This window comes from Peromyscus californicus, unplaced genomic scaffold (genome assembly GCF_007827085.1).
Source record: "Peromyscus californicus insignis strain IS unplaced genomic scaffold, ASM782708v3 Scaffold_19__1_contigs__length_69161282, whole genome shotgun sequence".
Classification (NCBI taxonomy): domain Eukaryota; kingdom Metazoa; phylum Chordata; class Mammalia; order Rodentia; family Cricetidae; genus Peromyscus; species Peromyscus californicus.
In genome coordinates, this window is record NW_026294491.1 from 17,801,661 (window position 1) to 17,822,754 (window position 21,094).

The 21,094-nt window shown below is 46.9% G+C and overlaps 1 protein-coding gene across 2 annotated transcripts in view; it reads right to left on the reverse strand.

Moving 5' to 3' along the window:
• The window catches only part of Rhobtb1 (Rho related BTB domain containing 1), a 75,876-nt gene extending 55,430 nt beyond the window's left edge, over nt 1-20,446 (reverse strand). Inside the window, exons 1-2 of one of the 2 annotated variants that reach the window (XM_052744781.1) lie at nt 20,207-20,446; nt 17,578-17,628 (exon numbers count right to left, since the gene is read on the reverse strand). The gene's annotated coding sequence lies outside the window, so the exon portion shown is untranslated. Of the gene's footprint in view, nt 1-17,577; nt 17,629-19,552; nt 19,658-20,206 lie in introns of those variants that run through there. The other variant, XM_052744782.1, reaches the window with a different exon arrangement.
• Nucleotides 20,447-21,094: the final 648 nt, after the last annotated feature.

The following is a 21,094-nucleotide window of genomic DNA, read 5'->3' on the forward strand; positions in this document are numbered from 1 at the left end:
AAAGGAGGGTGAGGAGTAGCTGTACGCCAGAAGTTGAAGGGCACTTGCCAAATCTCTTCCAGGGAGCCAAGCAAGAAATGTACTCGTGGCCTGTGGCCTGCCCATTTTCAAAGGGAAAGAACTGGTCCCAGGAGCAAGCAGCATGTTCTTCATCACACATAACCATGTCAGAATCATGAGCACTGGGATGACTAGGAACATGGCTGGAAAAATAGATTGCGGGGACATTAGAGGGCCTCTGAGAGATGGACATGTTGCCCTCAGCATGGAGCAGCCCCATGGCCTCTTACTGAAGATGGCCAGATATAGAGATGTGAGCATGGGACGGGGATTTCTGTACTATCCTAGTGTCCCCCTACCTGCTTGCCCAGACCTTTCTATCTAGATGCGGTGAGGGGAGCCACTGTAATGCAAGGGTAAGGAGGGGTGGAGTGAGGGGCGCTTTCCAAGTGTGAACAAGCTGCCACACTGCTCACTCGTGTCCGTATCTCACTTCCAGAGTCTCTCTCCGTCTGTAACATATTCATTAACTTCTGTCTTCGCTGGAACTGGATGGCTGCTGGGGACTCTGACAGAGCTAAGGATAACCAGGGGGACAGCATATACTTCAATCCTCAACCATTAGAATCTTCCTTCCTTCCTTCCTTCCTTCCTTCCTTCCTTCCTTCCTTCCTTCCTTCCTTCCTTCCTTCCTTTCCTTCCTTCCTTCCTTCCTCTCTCTCTCTCTCTCTCTCTCTCTCTCTCTCTCTCTCTCTCTCTCTCTTCTTCCTTTCATCTTTTTTTTTTTTAATGGATGGAGGAAGACCTATGAGGCCTGTTACAAACCCTGGATTATCTATGAGAAATAACAGAAGAAAAGAAAATTGAAGATGTGACCAATGCCAGTGAAGCTACACTATGTGTAAGCAAACAGCAAATGAGGTCAGGCAGGAAATGAGACAAGAGAAGTAAAGGCAGCCTGTGAATGACAGAAGGGGCTCCATGTCAAAAACAAAACAAAACTTGGGTGGTAATAAATAGCAGACATGGGAACATGGCAGGACTTGTGAGGGGCAGGCCGGACACCTCACAAGTCCTTCTGTACACAGAATTGAAGGCCGTGATGGGGTAGCAGATAACCAAGAGGCTGGATGTCAAAACACATCTCCCAGGTCGTGTTTGTTCTGAAGGGAGCAAAGAACAACTTGGCAGACCAGAGGAGACGGGGTAAACCAGGTGCGGGCAGGGGCATGCAGAGCAAGTCCCAGTGCTGAGAGGCGGATGAGGGGGTTTCGGGCCCAGCCTGGGATATGTTAGGAGACAGGAAAAACAACCAGGCAGCCGAATCAATCTGAATCAGGCAATGGCATTGTGTGTGTACAAAATGTATCTCTTGGAAAGCAAAAAAAAAAAAAAAAAAAAAAAAGGGCGATTCCTAACAGAAACGTCAAAGTGATAACAAACCTTAATAAATCAAAGGGCACACGGTGCACAGGGAGAAAACAGCGGGTCCAAGGAAAAGCTCGCAAGAGTAATTGAAGCCCATGGGCTGAAAAATCAAAGCCACTCAACATCAGAGTAAGAGTGAAAGTGAACGAGCATCAGGCGTGGGGCTTGAGTGATAAGCAGCAGAGTCGATAGGCTTCCTGGGTGTTTTCGAATCGAAAGAAGCCAGCAAACCTTCCTTCAAGTGTGTTTAGCACACCTGAGATCATGAAAATTAACTCCCCCTCCACACACAAAGTGCAGATTCTATGGACCAAATATTTCGATCACAAAGAAATTAATGACTCAAAAGGGAAAGTTTTATAACCACTGCCACCTGAACTCTTATGACATGAAGGGACTGCTTCCTGAAACATCCAGCTGAGGAAATAGCTCCATAAATGTCCATCGCTTTTAGAAGACATTATCTATCATGTGTTTATTAAGAATAACAGAAGTCAGGGTCAGAGGAATTAGCTTTCTTGGTGAGAGTTTGCTGCATAGACAGGAAGATCCGTGTTCGATCCCTGGCACCTACCAAAACTCTGGGCTCAGCAGTGAGTGCCCAAAATCCCAGCACTAGGAAAGTGGAGGCAGGAGGAACTCTGGGGCTTCCCTGACCAGACACGCTAGCAGAATCTGCAAGTTCTACATCCAGTCCGGTGAGACCCTGAGTAATGCGACTTAAAAAGTAAAAAGTAACGTGATGGAGGAAGTCAACTGTTGTCAACTTCTGGGTTCCACACATGTATATACACACATGTACACTACACACACACACACACACACACACGCTCAACAAAGCAACCCAAATTGATAGCAAGAGGGGAGTGAATTTACAAAAAAGCTTGCTGTGTGATCTTGGGGATTTTCCTTTCTTCCTTCTTTCCTTCTTTCCTTCTTTCCTTCTTTCCTTCTTTCCTTCCTTCCTTCCTTCCTTCCTTCCTTCCTTCCTTCCTTCCTTCTCTATTCCCTCCCTCCCTCCTTCCTTCCCTCTCTTCCTTCCTCTCCTCCTTGTGACCATTTCTTTGTTTCGAGATATGTCTCACTGTGTAGTTTTGGCTGGCCTGGAGCTCACAGCGATCCACCTGCCTCTGCCTCTGTTGCCCAAGTGCTGGGATTAAAGGCACGCACCACCACAGAAGGTATGGGCATATTTCTTAAACCAAGCCTTCATTTCCTCTATAAATTGGGGATAGCCCCACTCAAGAAGTTGTATAGTGCTATTTGCTCCATCCATGACCTTGGGCTATGTGGCCCAAAGGAGATGGTGCTTCTTGCCTTCATATATGACTCTTAAAAGAATAAGGAGAGGGGGTCAGATACTTCTTCTTGGTGTGATCAGACACTGAACGACCAGGTGCGTTCACTCCCAGACAGATCAGAGGAGGATTCCAGCTGTTTACTCAGTTTTGTATTCATGAGTGTATTCCCCAATTTATATCTTAATAAATCCCAATTACCCATTAAATAGACTGACATGGATTGATCATAACAAGTGGTGCCCAATGTGGGGCAAGAGTTTCTACCTAAAACCTGAGAGAACTTAAGAGATTCTGGAACAGAGCTAAGAGTCACTGAAGATGGAAATTACACAGAGAGTCTGGATACTGCATATTATTGTGTTGTCTTTGGGATTTTTAGCTGCAGAGAGACATTTGACTGTAGGGTCTACTAAGTTAAACCAATATATATATTAAAGGTATCTTGACTTCAAAATTTGGGTCTAAGGATATGTTGCTTTGGAAAAGAGGTCCTGCTTTTGTTTTCACAGAAGATGAGAACCTGTGGATTGCTTCCAGGTTAATACGGTTTGATCAAACAAGACTCCCTGAAAAATCTCCATTGAGAGCAGATGGCCCAGATGATTCAATGTTCTAGAGTGCCTCTGTTGCAGTTTCCTCTGAGTTCTGTATCCAGAAAGCCTTCAAGACTGCTGGCTGAGATGATCCAGCCTCACAGACTACTCCAGTCAGGACTTGACCAGAATCTAATTTTCTCAGGGTTCCTATAAGGTTACCAATGCCTCCAATCAGCAGGAAGTAGTCTAGAGAACTATGTCCACATTCCCAAAGATAGATTATGGATATCTGTTATTTGTTTAGAGGGGTTGGTTACAAGTTATTATGGATAATGGTCAGAAAAAAATCTGAACAAAGGAGATTAGATTCATGGATCTCATTCTAAAAAGAAAAGGGGATATAGAAATGATAGAATGAAAATGTAGGCTATTGAATCTACTTTAATTCAAAAAAGAATTATTAATCTTACCAAATTTATTAATTACCAACTATTAATCTTACCATTAGTATGGATTTGGTTTATTAATACAAATTTAAAGTTAATTTTGTTATACTATATATATTTCTATTCTTGTTTAAGGTATTATGTTTATACAATTCATTTAAAATTGTAATATATAATTAAGAAATACAGATTAATAGTCATCTATGATAATCAAATTTATAGTCATGTTGGTTAAGTTTTCTAGGTACACATAGATATATTTCAATTAGGTAGGTAATCTTCAAATACCTACAGAATATGGCATTTAAAATGTTTTAAGAACAGACTTTTCTGGACATTGAGACACGTCTGCTCCTGGCAGCACCAATCTACTTTAGAGAAGGTGATGGGCACTAAAGAAACTCCATATGGAGTTTCCTTTCTTTGTGGCAAAAGTTAGCCATTTGGGTAAGACACTGCTCTTGCCTGGATTGCTTGACAGTATGTGATATAAACTGGACATACAGGACCCATAGAAAAGTGACCACTGAACTTTGCCAAAACAAGGCAAGATGGTCCTTCAGGTTCCTGCTTCACAGAAGAAGCTGCCACACATTCTGCAGGATACAGAGAGAAGCGACTGATGAACTTTGCCAATAGGCGAGACAATCCTTCAAATTTCCTGCTTCACTGAAAAGTCTGCCGAAGACTCTAGGCTTGTAGACTGAAGATGGATGCCCCAATGTTGCAGAGGAACTTTGGGTGACTGTCCAGACAGTCACATGTCTCTGTCATTTCTAGAATTTTGGAAGTTGCTTACAATGCACTTCCTGTTTACTCAGATAATATATCCTTCTGGGGTCTTTGATGTAATTGAAAACTAGATCGTTATAGTTTTCCTTGGTTACCATAAAAGATAAATTATATATGAAACTTTAGACTCACAAAGACAGGACAGATGATAGGGTATTTAATTTTGCCAAATACAAATAGACTAGAGATTGTAACTGTAATTCTTGCTTGATAACTGTTTTGTTATATGTAATTTCACTGTGTTAAAGTTAAAACCTTCCATTTTGATTAGACAGAAAAGGGAAAGTGCTGTGGGATGTCTTTCTGAATGTTCTGAGTATGTGTTACTCCCATTAGTTAATAAATAAAGCTGCATTGGCCTATGGCAGGGCAGGATGGAGCCAGGTGGGAGATGAGAGAGAGAGAGAGAGAGAGAGAGAGAGAGAGAGAGAGAGAGAGAGAGAGAGAGGCAGAGTCAGAGGAGCTGCTGCCAGGAGAAGCAAGATGTGAGAGAACAGGTAAGACATGTGGCAAAACAGTGGACGTGGGTTGAGTTAAGTTGTAAGATCGAGCTAGCAAGAAGTCTGAGCCATAGGCCACACAGTTTGTAATTAAAATAAGCCTCTGAGTGATTGTTTTATAAGCAGCTGCAGGACTGCGAGTGGGAGAGATTTGTCCAGACCATGGGCCCCGGGCGAGACCGAGAGACTTCCCCCTACAAGGTTGTTTGAAGATTAGATTAGATCATGCTTGTAAAGTATTTGAATCGCTTCTGTATGCCTCATACTCGGGAAGCCTGATCTCAGGCTGTTGATAAACGTTGTGTTTCTGCAAGTATAAAGGGAAAGCAAATATTCAAGGGAACTAAAGCAAATATAGTAGGGCTCTATCAAATGCCCAAGGAGGCATAGTCTAAAAGCAGGGACCTCATCCTTCCTTTGTATGGAGCCCTGTCTCAGTGATGGGGCATGCCCACCACAACGGGCAAGGGATTCCAGAAAAGTGTGCTCTACAGAATGTGTGAGCCTCACAGCACAACTCGGAAAACATGCCCCTCAGAGTGCTTGTCCCTCGGGCTCCCTCTTTCCTGGCACCCACCAGAGTGTCTCTCTGCCCACCAGGCCCTCTGTCTTTCCCCGGGGACAGACTTCCTTTCCTCCTGCAGGAGGAGCCATTGCAGCCTGCCTGCTTCCTGCTCTTCCCATCCATTATGTAAGACCTAATGTCAACTTAATGGACCTTCCTTGGGCTTCCGGCCTTGTTAGTGAGTGGCGATACTCACGCATGACTACTTAAAGTGTAGTAATGTAGACATGATGTCCCTGTCATCTTGGAAAACAACATCAACCTCTTCAATTGCAACAATAATGTAGAGAATGTACTGGAAGGGAAAGAATAAGCAGACAGCAGTAGCTGCTGCTGGATGAAACAGCAAGGGCTCCTTCCTATCGTTTCTTTCCATGTGCACGTGTGTGGGTACGTGTGTGTGGGTGTGCATGGTGTGTGTGTGTGTATGTGTGTGTGTGTGTGTGTGTGTGTGTGTGTGTGTGTGTGTGTGTGTGTGTAGGTCAGAGGTTGACATCTGCTGTCTTTTGTGATTGCTCTCTACTTTATTTATCCGGGCAAGGTCTCTTGATGAACCTGGAGTTCACCAATCTGACTAGGCCAGCTTGTCCCAAGGGATCCATCCCTGTCTCTGTCTGCCAAGTGCCAGGGTCACAGGTGGGTCACCAGGCCTGCCTGGCTTTTAATATGGGTTCTGGAGATTCCAGCTCCTGTCCTCACATTCGTGTGCAAGCACCTGTGACTCACCAAGTCATCTCCCAGTCCCCTGTTCCCGACATTTTTCTGCCTTTTGTTTGTTTGTTTCTACATCTTCAACAGTGTATTTATGTGGCCTTTAAAAAGACACTGGGACCAAATTCACATACTGTAAATCTTACTCCTTTAAAAATGTATAATTTGCTAGGCGGCGGTGGCGCACGCCTTTAATCCCAGCAGCGACTTCAAACCAACCACCGGGAGGCAGAGCCAGGTGGATCTCTGTGAGTTCGAGGCCAGCCTGGTCTACAGAGTAAGTTCCAGGACAGGCATCAAAACTACACACAGAAACCCTGTCTCGAAATAAAACCAAAAAAAAAAAAAAAATTAATGGTTTATTTACTTATTTAATATTCCCAGTTAGACAATGACCATCATATGCGGCGACAGCCCATCACCCCCTAAAGAAACCCTAGCATCGTGTCAGTTCATCCCAGCTGTCACTCGCCCCGGCTCTGACCACCACTAATCCTTCTGTTGGTGAATTTGCCTGCTCGTGACATTTCTCATGAATGGAGTCATGCAGTCTAGGCTCTTCTCTCTTTGTCTTCCTCCCCTCAGCAAATGTTTTCAAGTTAATCCACGTTGTGGCTGGCATCAGTACGTCAGTACTTCATTCTTCCATGGCAGGATAGCACTCTTTACAAAGTACGGCTTTTATTTATTTTGAGTGTTTTCGAAACAGGGTCTTATTATGTAGCCCCGGCTCTCCTGGAGCTCACTGTGTAGACGAAGATGGCCTTGAACTCCCAGAGACCCACCTGCATCTGTCACCACCAGTGCTGGTATTAAAGGTGTGCGCCACTGTGTTCAGTGTGCATTACTTGTATAAAGGAAAGTATTCAGGTTTTAAAAATATAAGGACTGTATAATGTAACCACATATTGCGAATTATACTTAGTGTGCCAGTTATAAAACTATTACTATTATTAGTGGTGTGTGTGTGTGTGTGTGTGTGTGTGTGTGTGTGTGTGTGTGTGTGTCCTGCTCTATTATTCTATCCCTTATTTCCTTTAGACAGGGTCTCACTGAACCTGAGGATAGGCTGCTGGCCAGCAAGCTCAGTGAGCCTTTCTGTTTTCATAGCCACAGCACTGGAGTTGAAGGCAAAAAGGGCCATGCTCAGCTTCACATGGGGGTCCTGGGATACAAACTCAGGTCCTCATGTGTGAATAGCAAATGGTTTTTTCCCACCAAGCCATTGCTCCAGCCCCTAAAAAATATTGTTATTGTTTTAATGTTTAATTTTAATTTTTCTGTGTATGGGTATCTTGCCTGTGTATGCCTGGTCTTTCAGAGGCTGGAAGAGGGTGTCAGAGCTCCTGGAGCTGGAGTTACAGACAGTTGTAAGCTGCCATATGGGTGCTGGGAATTGAACCCAGGTCCCCTGCAAGAAAAAGTGTAGCAAGCACTTCTAATCTCTGAGCCATCTCTCCAGACCCCTAAAAATGATTTTTGAAGATGCCTTAGTTGCTTAAAAAGACATGTTTGCAAAGTGCGGTCAACATGTTTTTTTCTTTGACACAGGCTTTCAAATGAAAAAAAGCAAAAGAGAAAACCCTAAAACCAACCAGAAATCAAAATGATATTTTGCTGAATGCCAGACACGGAAACTGAACTAAATAAAAAGACAGCCGAGGCCACTCAGAACAAACACATACAATTCTATTTCTAGCAGAAGAGGAAGAATTCTTGGCTTTGAAAGTTTGAGCATCCAAAGAAAATATTTATGCTAACAGAAATGAACAAATTGAAGGAGTTAGAAAGCAAATGGATTCTGCAGGAATCAACCACCGTTACACTACTTTGATCACGGGTCAGCGATGCATTATGCCTGAAACTGACATTCGTTAAGAGGGAAGCAACTCTGGACTTCCCACCCGCATGCTGTATGCATGTCTGTGTTTCCGAGGTCATAGGCATATAAATACTGATGCACACTCATGCACAGGTTTCACACTATTATTATATGGGAAAGGGTGACTTTCTATGAGTTTTCAGATCCATGGGTGACAGGGATGTGCCTGAAACCAGCATTAGTTAGCTCAGGTGAAGTGGCAGTCTAATGCAGAGTTAGGGTCTGTTGGTGAAGGGCTTAGCACCTCAACCGTGGTGGGGTGGGAAGTGCAGGCAAGTGTTGATGGTACTCTTGGTGGTTCTTAAAATTTTATTTTTAATATTTTTATGTGAGTGGTATATGTATGTGCATGTGCCTATGTGTGCATGCAGAGGTCAGAGGTCAGTGTCTTCCTCAGCCACTTCCCATCTTCTATTTTGAGGCAGGGTCTCTCACTGAACTTGGAGTTGGAAGACTGGCTAAGTCAGTGAGTTCCAGGAATTTGCCTGTCTACCCCTACCCCATCCCAATATGGGGATTGCAGGATCCCCATCCTAATATGGGGGTGCACCATGGCACCCAGCTTTTTGTGGGGATCTTGGAGATCTCAACTCAGGTCTTTATGTTTACATGGCAAGTATTTTAGCAACTGAGTCAAATTCCTACCTCCCTCAACTTGTTTTTGTTTTAGAAAAGGTATCACATAACCTAGGCTAGTCTGTGACTGACATGAACCTGAGGATGACCTTTAACCTTTTGAATCTCTTGCCTCCACTTTCAGGCCTGCCTGGCGTTCTGGCTCTTGATTGGTCTAGCTGGGAGTTCTGTGGCTATGCCGTTTAAGAAGGTGTATCCTGATGCACGCTTGTGATCTTCAGATGCTTTTCCATGGACTCTACATGTACGTTATACTTGGAGCCCCTTTTTTTTTACAGATACCTTCCAGAGTTACCATGTGGCCGAGCTGTGGCAAAGAGCAGGCTGGGAAAACTTGGTTAATAATGACAAGGCTGGTCAGTTCTTTAAGGTGATGGCTGGGCCATGAAACCCTTCTGGGAGAAAGCAGGATTCCAATTTGGAGTGAAGAATAACAACACCGGTGCTAAGATGGCGAGGAGCGGATGGCGCTTTGTAGTTGGTTCACTGCAAACCTTCTCCAAACCTTCTCCAGACCTGTCAGAGGGCGATTCTCTGCAACCTAGGCATTTGCTGAAGACGCCCTATGGCTGAACAGCTCAACACCGAGGAAGCGGCATTATGCCCGTTAGGGTTAGGATGTGCTCACTTCTAAGCAGATGAAAAAAACATCTCGCTCTCTTTTCCTCTATCTTCTTCCCTACCCCTCCTCTCCTCTCTCCATAAATTTCCCCAAAGGATACCTTAAAGGCAGGGGTCACCTGCTGAACAGCTGAAGGGCAAGGCTATCTCCAGACCAAGTCATGTCAGGGCAGAGCGCTTGGTGGACTTCCAGTCAAGGGAGTCCACTGTTGATTTTTGTTTGATACACGCCGGGAAACCATTTCCCTGAGCTGAAGCCTCTCTCTAGGAGCCTTGCTGACCAGCTGCCAAGCTTGGCCTTTGGTTCCATTGCCACACTATCTGTTACTCTCTCCCTGCTTAGCGATGTGAAGCCAGATATCATGGCTCTCTAGAATACGGGCAGACGCCCCGATGAGAGGGGCAGCTGGGAACCCTGCATGGCCAAGAGTCGGGAGGACAGTCTATGATCAACAGAAGCCATGGCCTCAGGACTTAGCGGGGTAAAGGCACTTTCCCATGAAGGGACCAATGGCTTTGGCTATGCTATATGAGAAGGAGAGAAGGGTGGCTGGACAGAAGTCAGGAAAGAAATCTGATGCCCAGCAGAGTCAGTGGGGGATTTGTTTTGATTAGAATAATGCTACTATCTATACCAGAATGTTCTTGGCACTTCAGTTCATAGGGACCAGCCACTGAAAATGACTCATTACATGTAGAATGGATAAGCCAATAATAAATTGAGATCCAGTCATACAATAGAATACTCTACACCACTAAACGTGGAAGAAGTCTTGCTATATTCATTAAGGATGGATCTTACATACACAACTCCGGGGAAAAGAAGCTAGGCACTATAAAGTGTGCAGGGTAGGCTAGCAAGAGACCTTAGCTAGTACAGTGAGGACCTGAGTTCAGATCCCTAGGAACCACATGGAACACATCTGTAACTAAGATTAAAACCGGAGGGAGGAAGTCCCTCAGGGTATCCCAGTCGAGGTAAGGCCAAAGTTGAGAACCACAGAACTCTCAGTGTTCTGGGGCCAGGCCCCACTAGTTCACAAGAGCAAAGTGCAGAATTTGACAAGTCCATTAAAAATGTCAGCATTAAAAAAAAAAGTTGTAGAAACTCACAGTTAAATAAAACTATACTAAGTCCTCAAAACCATCATTTTCTGATTGTTTTATATTTTATTAGAATCTATGCTGGGCTGGAGGGATGGCTCAGCAGTGAAGAACACTGGCTACCCTTGGCAAGGACCCAAATTTGATCCCTAGCACCCACATGGCAGCTCACAACCCCTTGTAACTCCAGTTCCAAAGAATCTGATGCCTTCTTCTGGCCTCTGTGGGCACTGGGCACCCACGTGGGGCACAGACATACACGCAGGCAAAACACCCACACAGTAAGAATAGAGTAACTAAAAATATATATGCGGAATTTATGCCGTAGAGGTAGTTGCTGCATTCTTAGGTGTGGGGTGGAAATGCTGCAGAAGAGTATGTTTCTGTGGCATCTCTGAGCTCTGTCACCTCAGAAGCGTTAACACCACAGGAACTGGCCACCACAAGTCAGGGCTCACTTTACTGCTCTGTAGAGTAACATAAAAAGCGTGCTGTGTGCGTCACTGTTAGATTGTGAATAGTTCATCCGAGGAAATGTCTTTGCAGAGTGTAAACACGTCCACCCGTTTGGGCACAGACTCCCTCACACCGTCGAATGCTTGGTGCAGCCTGGACCTTTGCTTCTGTGGTTTCACTTCTGTCCAACTCGTCATTGTGAAAGACAACAAAACACTTGTGTGGGAACTGAACTCCACTTCCAGATTAACCATCTGTTGGCTGTGGACAGAAGAGTTCGTGTGTGTGTGTGTGTGTGTGTGTGTGTGTGTGACAGGACCATTCAGTGAGAAACAACCATTAATGTAAGAGTTATAATAAGAGGTATGGTGAATGTTATTATTGCCTGTTAATTGTTTGTTCTACAGTCTTGGTGTCATTAGCATTTGTGTGGGTATGCATATATGCATATGCTGGGGACTGGGCCCAGAGCCTTGGACATGTTAAGCTCACACTCTATCACTAGGCTATATTTCCAACCCCTGGAAGCTCTTATATTTAGATTGATGCACACATATGCAGTAGTTCTTGTGGTGGTCAATCTTTCTTGTTAACTTGAGTGGATTTAGGATCACCACGGGAACAGGCATCTGGGTATGCCTGTAAGAACGTTTATGGAGAGGTTTAACTGCAGAGGGAAAACTCATCGTGGAGGTGGCTGACACCAGCCCCTGCTCTGGGGTCTCGGAATAAAAAGGAGAGAGCAAGCTGAGCACCAGCCTCCGTCTCGCTCTCCTTCCTGACTGCAGATGTGATGTGATCAGCTGCCTCACACTCTGGCTGGAACGCCTTCCCCACAAACTGTAAGCCTATATAAACCTTTCCTCCCTTAAGTTGCCCCCGTCAAGAGTTTTCTCACAGCCATGAGAGTAGCTCACACAATTATCTCCCCACACACCACTGTTTCCACTTCCTCCATGTTTAAGACTCAAGCAGACAAACTTAGGCGAGGGGTCCAGCCACAGCCTGTCCAGTACGAGCTCGTGAGATACCCTGAGGTAACTACCTGCAAATCTCACTGACTTGTTGAAAGACTCTGATGCCAAGTCCCACCTCAGAGCTCCTGAATCAGACTTTCCCCTGAAATTCCCATTCCCATTCATGCACATTAATAAAACTGGAGCCTAGGTTTCAGCAAAATTAACTCCTTGTTAAGAACTGAAACCAAAGCTCAACTCATCTGAGATTAGTAATGAGAGTTAGGGACTATACATCAACTGGCGATTGGAAAGCACAGGGCCCCAGCTTAGCTGCTTCGTAGTACCAGGGAAACACACAATGGCCACACCCATCTTGCACTACACACGTGTCAACTACTGAGCGGTAACTGTGCCATCAAGAAAAAGAAGTCCATTTGAGGCCACTGAATTATTAATGCATAAGGAAAAAACAGGTATGAGTGAAGGTAAAAAGCAGTCCCGGCAGCTTCCCTCTGCCGTGTGATAGACAGGATGTGTTGCCAAGACTCGGTTCCAAAAGTCCAGAGCAGAGCAGCAAGAGCCACATGACAAGGTGGCAGCTGGGGAGAGGCGTGTGCTGAACTGCTTCCCAGAGGTGTCATTTAGGCCAGGCTAATCATTAGGCCAGGCAGAGGGGGAAGGGTGAAATTGCAGTGTTATGCTTTCTTATCTATTCACCTAACAGCAACACACGGCACAGAGGGAAAAAAACCAAAAACAAAAACAGCAGACCATAATACTCAACACGCCGCTAACTGAAAAGGAAGCAGGGAACTCTGACATGCTTCAAAATTGAAAGCAAAAGTTTTCTGTGAGCCATGACCATCTCTGGATATCTCTCTTGGTTACTGGGTGGGAAATACTGCAGTTTCTGGGAGATGCAAAGTCCATGTGAAAAAATATGTTAGAACCAAGCAGTTCTAACAGTCTGGGAGGGAATGAGAGACCCAGATCTAGTTTAGGGCAGAGTCTAAACCAATGAAAGAGTTCATAGAAAGTCTCGTGATTCGAGACTCACAGGAGAAAGAAATGCAACTGTGGATGTGCCTTGGGAGGAGACAGAGAGGTAGGAGGGAAAGGGAGAAGAAGGCGGAGGTGGGAGGCGGGGGAGAGAGAAGGAGCGGGGAGAGGGAGAGAGAGAGAGGGAGGGAGAGAGAGAGAGAGGGAAAGAGAGAGAGAAGAGAAAGAGGGAGGGAGAGAGAGAGGGAAAGAGAGAGAGAAGAGAAAGAGGGAGGGGGGGAGAGAGAGAGAGAGAGAGAGAGAGAGAGAGAGAGAGAGAGAGAGAGAGAGAGAGAGAGAGAGAGAGGCAGAGGCAGAGGCAGAGGGAGAAGAAGAGGGAGGGAAGGAGAGAGAACACTCACTCTGACTTTACACAAAGGATAACTAGAGGAGACATTGCGGTAACTGTTCTTGTAGCATCAGGGATACACTGGCACCAGTAAACTAAGTGACAAAATACAACTTTCCAAATACGTTACAGTGCTTTCTGTTGAGATATTCCAGGAAGGCCAAGAAGACAGCTAAACTTGGTGAGCACCCACTAATGCGGTCTGTACCTGTGATTTCAGGACATCCTCATAATCCGCAGGACGAGGCTATATACCGCTGCCGTTTTCGGGCAAGGAGAGTGAAGTCCAAAGCATACTTCACCTAAAGCACCCAGCTAGTAGCAGCCAGAGCGGAGACAAAATTACGAAGCTCCGGATGGATCGTTCAGCTGAGACGGCTTGGACGGGATCAGAGCTTAGAGAGTTATGCTCTGATGAGGAGAAAAAGGAACGTTCTGTGTTGACATCTCTGCTGATAAGGAGGGCTGCTCCTAGTGCCCGCGGTATCAGCATCCCACTGGCACCCCCTTATCACTCTTTGCGGAACATGACTTAGGTTGCATGTGTGTGTAGTTTGGACTCACTATTTGGAACTGTGGCAAAGCTGGAGAGTGCAGAAGCCTTGGCACTTTCTAGGTGGTGTTATGTAACGGGATGGAGCCCGGGGTTGGATTGAGAGACCTGGGCTGAGTTCAGGAGAAGTCACTTATTAACTATGAGAGTGGTCAAGTTACATCACTTTCCTGATGCCAGCCAGGGCTCTGTCCGCAGAGTGAGGCTGACACAAGTGACCTTATAAGGACTTTCCTGACTCCATGATTCAACCCTCATTGGCTGGAGTGTTTATGTCTGTGACTTCCATCAACATACATGAGAAATGACCTGCAGTCAGCAGGTTTGTCCAGGCAAGATGGCCAGGTGCCTCAAGTTATGTATTTGCTAGCTGTACCCCACATAGATAGTTTCTTCCCTTGCAAGAGTAACTTGGAATGCAATAGTTCAAAGTGCTCCTTTCCAGGAGTTCATCAAGAGTGCATTCAAATCCCTGGGCAGACTAAAGTCCAATCAATTCGAGCTCTGTTTCCTATTAGCTCCTTGACTGACGGTCTTGTAGTCCCTGTCCTTCTTCTCTCCTCCCATTTTGCTTCTGTAAAATTGTAATTGATAATGAAAATAAGTATCAGTCGTAGAGCAGTCAAATGCTTGGCGTCTTGGAAGAATGAAGAAGTCCTCATTGTTAGAGCTGGGGGAGGGGCACTCACTTTGCCTTATGAATGGCTAAGAATTCAAAGGAAACTTCTCCACCGACAGATAGAGCCGGAGGTCCACACACTTCAGCACTGGGATCTTGCCACTGTACTCGGAATGAACTCAAGAGCAGGGTAGAGAAGTGCCAATTGCTCTGTCTGGACCTCTGGGCGGTTCACCCTCTTGGACCTCTGTGTCTGAGTCACAGCTAGAAGGAATACCTGAAGACAGGCAATGCCACGGACGTCTGGGGAGACCAAGGCCATGCTCGCCCTTCATTTCCCATGTCTTGACTGGCCCATTTCCCAAGTTCTGCCCCAAGGTGGCCAGGGAACCGAGGGGCTGGGAGAAGCATCTGGTTTTATGTTAGTCACTGGCTTTATGCGATTTACAGACTAGAACAATCCCCAGGTCACCAATCTGTGGCCATTCCGTCCATTTGGGTGCTGTCTCCCGGCACCCTCCAAGCTTTCTCTCTCCCCCTCATCTCCTTCCACTCCCACACCTCATCCCTCTCCTGCCTCCCTGGTTTTGTTGTTCCTTAGCCATTTGTAACTTATTTCAAATTCCTTCTCCAAGTTTTTTTTTTCGTGTTGTGAGGTTGATGAAGAGCCTTGGTGGGTCAAAGAAGGTGGGAACAAAGAGCAAATTCAAATCACCAGCCTTGGGAAGCTAAAGGGAGGCCTTCTATTGTCACAATACCAACAGAGAGGTGAGGATTTGTGGGTGAGAGGTGTGTGTGTGTGTGTGTGTGTGTGTGTGTGTGTGTGTCTGTTTGTGCACATGCGCAATGCACATGGAGGCCACAGAACCTCTCCTCTGGCTCTTGTTCCCCAGGCACTGTTCATCTTGATTTTTTTTTTCCTTTTCTTTCTTTCTTTCTTTTTTTTTTTTTTTTACAGACAGCATCTCTCACTAGGCTGAGATCTGCTGATCTAGGCCGACTGACCATGGAGCCCCAGGGAACCATTGGTCCCTGCCTCCCCAGCGATGGAATGACAAGCATGCTCAGCTTTTTTCTTTTAAGGTAGGTCCTGGGAATCCAATTCAGGGCCTCGTGTTTGTAGCGCAAGCACTTTCCAGACCGCGCCATCTCCCAGGCTTAGGTCTGTGTGTTTTCTGCAAGTCAGTTTAACCAAAGGAAGCCAGCAAGGTTCCAAATGTTTCTAGCTGTTTTACAAGAGGCAAGCCACACACGGTAACCGAAGCCTGCTGGTGTCCAAAAACGCAAACAGCTGACTGCTAACTGAGTAATTATCATTAGAGAGAGCATGCTAATTCTAAGGTTCTTTTTGGCTCCAACATTATGTAATTTGACTGCTTTAAATAAATTATAGATTCATGATTGTCATATTGATTATTTTTTATGGCATATCATTTATCACAGCTAGCCATATATCAGTTAATGGTGAGGTCCTGGCCTGTAATGGGAGCTCCCCAATACAAACCATGGAACATGATCTGTCTTGTAATGGTCTAGGATATAACGGCTTTTATAGACCAAGCTCTTATAGAATAGCACGTAACTACCTTTTAATTGATCAAAGATACCCCTTAACTCACTGTGCATTTATAATTCGATTAGGTGAGCTGGGGCTGTCGGTACATGAAAAAGATGGCATCTAGAGATCTCCTTAGTAATCTGTTCCCTACTTCATTGTTAATGACTCTGCGCTTAAATTCCCCGAGAAGGATTAACAACTGTTACAAATTATTGTTTAAAAAAGAGCAAGGGGGGAAACAGAGGCAAGAGATGCTGTCAATGCGGGTGCAAACTGAAAGTGTCCATAACTTTAGATACTGGCCCTTTTCAGAACTTGGGCTGGGATTTATCTATTATGTATCCAAACCTATCTGCTGTAAGCAGAACACTGCAGGCACATAGAAGTTTGGAAGAGCCCCACGTCACACTGTAGTGTTTTATCGAAGATGTTCTGCAGAGTGACGGCTTTGAAGCTGCGATGCCTTGTAAGAAATGGTGTCTCTGCCTCCACGGTCCTGTAACTCCATGGCTCTGAAACAGCAGTACAATCTCTGATGGTTTGAACTTCTATGTCCTGCCTATTTCCAAGTGCTCATTTATCATCTGTGTAGGTGAAAACTTGTGCTTGGTACATGGAATTAAAAATAATCTCACAGAACAGAAAAAGCTGAAAGTCTTATGAAAGTCCTGTGGACCTCCCAGTCAGCCTTTGGCCCTTCGTGTGCGACCATGATTTATTCTGCACTTTGTCATATGGGAAATGTCTAACATCTTATCTCTTAAATCTGCTTGGAGACTTTTTAAGAGTCAGACCCCCGCCATGATAAAAATTCTTATCTTTAACAGATCCATGCCAGGAAGTACCTACTTTTACTTAAGAGAGTGGGATCTACTCTACAGAAACAGTTGTACCATTGAGTGTCACTGGGTGATCTGTAGCTATTGAGTTCAACAAATCCTTTAACCTTTCTTGGCCTCAGTCTCCCTGTTGAAGAAGAATTTTTCAAGTAGGAGTTTATGTTTTAGAGTAAGATAATATTTTAAAAATTAATCAAAAGTGGTTGCATACCACAGGATTATATAGGCATATATGTACATGTATGTATATATATGAACCAAATACTACCCAAATTTTGACTCATACTCAACAAATATCCACTATTATTCTGTTGAGTTTTCTTCTATGTCCTGAAGGCTAAGATGAAGTTGACTCAAGTCTCCATTACTGACACACAGATTCCCAGGATCCTCAACTGTCTAGCACCATTTTGATTTTCAAGTAAAAACAAACAAACAAACAAACAAAAAACCCAAAACACACAGAAAGGAGTGAGGGGCACAAGGGTCACATGAGCATTGTTTTCCTCACAGAGAAAAATAGAATGATTTCAACCAACCATGAACTCGTGTTGTTTCCGATAAACAACGTAGAAACCCAATTCTTTCAAGATACAAGACTAAGAAACCTGTTCTAAAACACACATTCAGCACCAGAGGCCGCACCATCCATCTGTGTTTGTGGGTTTGCACAGAGACACTGACCTGGCTCGCTGGAAGTGAAGAACAGAAGTCCCCGCTCACAGCTGGACTTACCTAGGGAACAGAGAGAAACACTGTTGAAATCTCACTGCGAGTCAGCAGCCCGAGGGAGCTCATGGTTTTTTAGCATGTTTTGTGTCTCTCTCCACATCAACCTGATTTTGGCTGATGCCATGCATACACTGGCATTTCTTTGGGTCAAGTGTATCCTGAAATAGCTATGTTAACATTTCATAGCATCCACAAAAGTATATTTCTGAGCATTTGGGGATGGTACAGAAAAAGCACTTAGCTGCAAATGGATGGGAGGCTCAGTGATGCCAGCTTTTTTAGGATGCAGAAGTCAGTGAAGGGGGCGAGAGATTTTCCTTCAAAATGTTACTTTTAAACAATATCACCCAAAGCAAGCAATTCTGGGTTCTTCTATTATTTTTTTTGTGGCAGTACTAATTCAGTAATACCAACTAGTTTCTGTGTGTTTCTGTGCCTCTTTGTGATTACACATAGCCTATGTCTTGAAATGCCCACTACCTTCTCAATCTTGGAAGATAAGAGCAGATAAGCCTACAAGACGGCTGATAACCCTCTCCACCCCCTAATGGTGGTCCAAAACCTTCCACACTGGGGTGGGATGGGTCAAACCCGTACCCATATTAACATTAAAATATAATCCAGGAATCTCTGGGGGAACCTTGTTTAATATAATAATTGACTGCTCGCTCCACCTGTGGAGCAACCTGCAGATGTTCTTGACAGTCTAAAAGCTTGAGTTTGTATGGTAGGAACCACCGGCTCTCACAGGGCGTCTAAACTATCATAGAAGGTGAAACACAACACCGATCTCAAAGTAGTGTTCATAAGCGAACTCAGGAGCCTGTTGATGGCTTACTATCTGCCCTTGGCAAAGTGGAACGCCTTTGGAAGCTTGGGATGGTTTCGGGTCTCTTCTTTGTTTCCGATAGTAGGCAGCGCTGCAGCACCCCGGTGGAGAACCTCCAGAGCCAATGAAACCCCAGGCTGAGCACCCAAGAAGAGCTCAGCGGCTCCCCCAAAACACAGGCCAGGGAGGTTCAAAGTCAGGATGACTCCCCTGCTTGCTACTTTCTAGAGTTCCCCAGCTTTCGGTGCCGGTGTGTATGCGTCAACCTTCATGCACCCCCCTCCCCACCCAACACAGTCAGCTCCAAAGGCACAGCTTGTGTGCTGACGTGCAAAGCCAAGTCAAAACCCTGTGCTTGGCGCTCCCTCTTAACTTTCTGGCTTGTCCAAGTCTAAATATTGACTTTGCTCCTCCGTTGAGTAGTTTGAGACGGGATGGAAACCGCACGGCCAACAGTGGGATCGAATGATATATTTTTTACACAGTCTTGCCTTTCTTCCGCTTGTTTTTTGGGGGTGTGGGGTGTGGTGGGTGGGTGTGGATCTCTTCTGTACATCTCCCCCTATACCTGGCTGTTAACCTAGTAAGCTGAAGCCCCCACACAAGTTCAGGTGTGTGCAAGCCCCTCACAGGCAGCGTGTACCGGTTGTCACAGCAACTCACAACCGACTCCCTGGTCACAGGGCTTGGGGTGGGGGGAGGGCGAGGGGCGTCGCCGTGAACCCGAAAGCACCGCTCCCGGCAGTGCGAGCGCCCAAGGGATCAGAGCACCTCGCTTCTCGGGTCCCGGGTTCCCCCGCCACGGTCCTTCGAGGAAAAGGCGCCTTCCCCGGGGGGCGCGGCAGCACCCGCCCCGGTGCAGCCAGCCTCCGAAGGTGCCTGTTGTACGTGTTCTCAGCAGCTACAAGTTAGGGGTGCGGCTGGGGCGGGTGTCTCTTCAGCTCACGCGCCTGGGAGGGGACTGTCCCCTGCCTCCCATCAGCTTGCTCCCGCAACATGTCGCTGGGACACATGGGCCGGGGGTCCCCACCTACCACCCGCGGGGCGATCGGGAGCTGGGGCTCTGCACTGGGGACTCTGCACCACACAACCACCTACCCTGCAGCCGAGCGAGACCCGGCTCCCTCCGCCGCTCAGCAGCGGCCCCCGCCGCGCGCGCTCGCGGGGACGCGGGGACCCTGCGCGCCGCGCGCCACCCGCCCGGCGTGGCACAAAGGCAGCATGGCACAGCCGCGCCCGGCCGCCTCCAAGTCCGCGTCCCGGCCCAGGCCACGGGCCTCGTCCCCGCGTCGCTGTTGCCTCCAGCCCTGCCCTCCTCCCGCCCCCGGTCCCCGGCCAGGCGGGGCACCGGGCGGAACCCTGAGCCCCGGCACGGAGCGAGCAACGGCGGTGGCGGCCTCCGATCGCTCCCTCTCTCCACCGTGACGTGAGCAGCCTTGGCGGCTATTTATAACCACACGATTGGATTTCATTCATGAAACCAGGGCCTGGTGTGTCTGAGCTGTGGGACGCGAGGTGGCGAAGGTGCCTCGGCTGCACGCACACCGGAGGGGCCTGGGTTTCAGGGTGCTTGGCCGGGACGAGCGTGTGCCTGGCACCCCCAGGGACCCGGTCTCGGGCCAAGCAGACGCCAGAGCAGGGCAGGGTGTGTGAGAGCTGTCCCCGCGCCCCCTCCCCGCAGCATCCCACCCACTCCCGAACATCCGCTGGCCCTCAGTCCCGGGCTCAGGAAAAGTAAGTTGGGCCACTAACCGGCTGGGCAGCATAGCTTTCTTCCCCCTAGGAACTGACCGGCCGCAGACTCGGAGGGAGGACATTGGCTTTTGTTTCAAAACCAAGCCCAGCTGCTGACTAAGCGCTGCACTGGCCCAGCCTCCTCCCCTGGGCGCTGCACGTGCGGGCTGGCTCTCCCCCTCCTGGTCACCTTCCCCTCCTCTGGGCTTGAGGGGTCCCTGAAGGAGGCGGTGTGTGTGTGTGTGTGTGTGTGTGTGTGTGTGTGTGTGTGTGTGTGTGTGTGTGTGTGTGTGTGTGTGTGTGTGTGGACGCCCTGCTACCCTAGACCCCAGAAACCAGGCGCTTTATAGCTTCTTTTGGAGAGGTTGGGGGTAACATCTGAAGCCGATATCGGTCTCTCCTGGGTCGATTCTTGGAAACCAAAGCCAGCCAGCCCTTCTCAGGGACGTTCTGGACTTTCAAGCCAATTGCGAATTCTGAGGGCAAAATCATGGCTATTTTTCATGCATCCACATAAGAAACGCCTAGGTGCCTAGGGATGTCAAGCATCACGCCAAACTCTAAGGAGGCGGCAGTGGACTCAACTAATTTGGCTCCTGCCTGCAGGGAACTTTTAGTCTGCCTTCTAAACCGCCTGTTAGGCTCAACTCTGTAATCCGCTCACTCCAGTCCTGCAAAAAGACAGCTGGGGGATTAGGGTGTGAATGCCTTCAGCTAGGGATGTGTTACGTTTGTAAACCCTTGTGAAGGCTGAGCACCAAGGCGGACACAAAGACGGCCACGCTACGTCCTCGGCCTCAATCAGTTCTTAGGTAAGGCACTGTGCCAAGATTTCGGGAGGGCGGGGAAGGTCTATTTTAATGTAAGGGCGATTTCTTTGTGTTACCTTCCAAGTCTCCCCTAAAG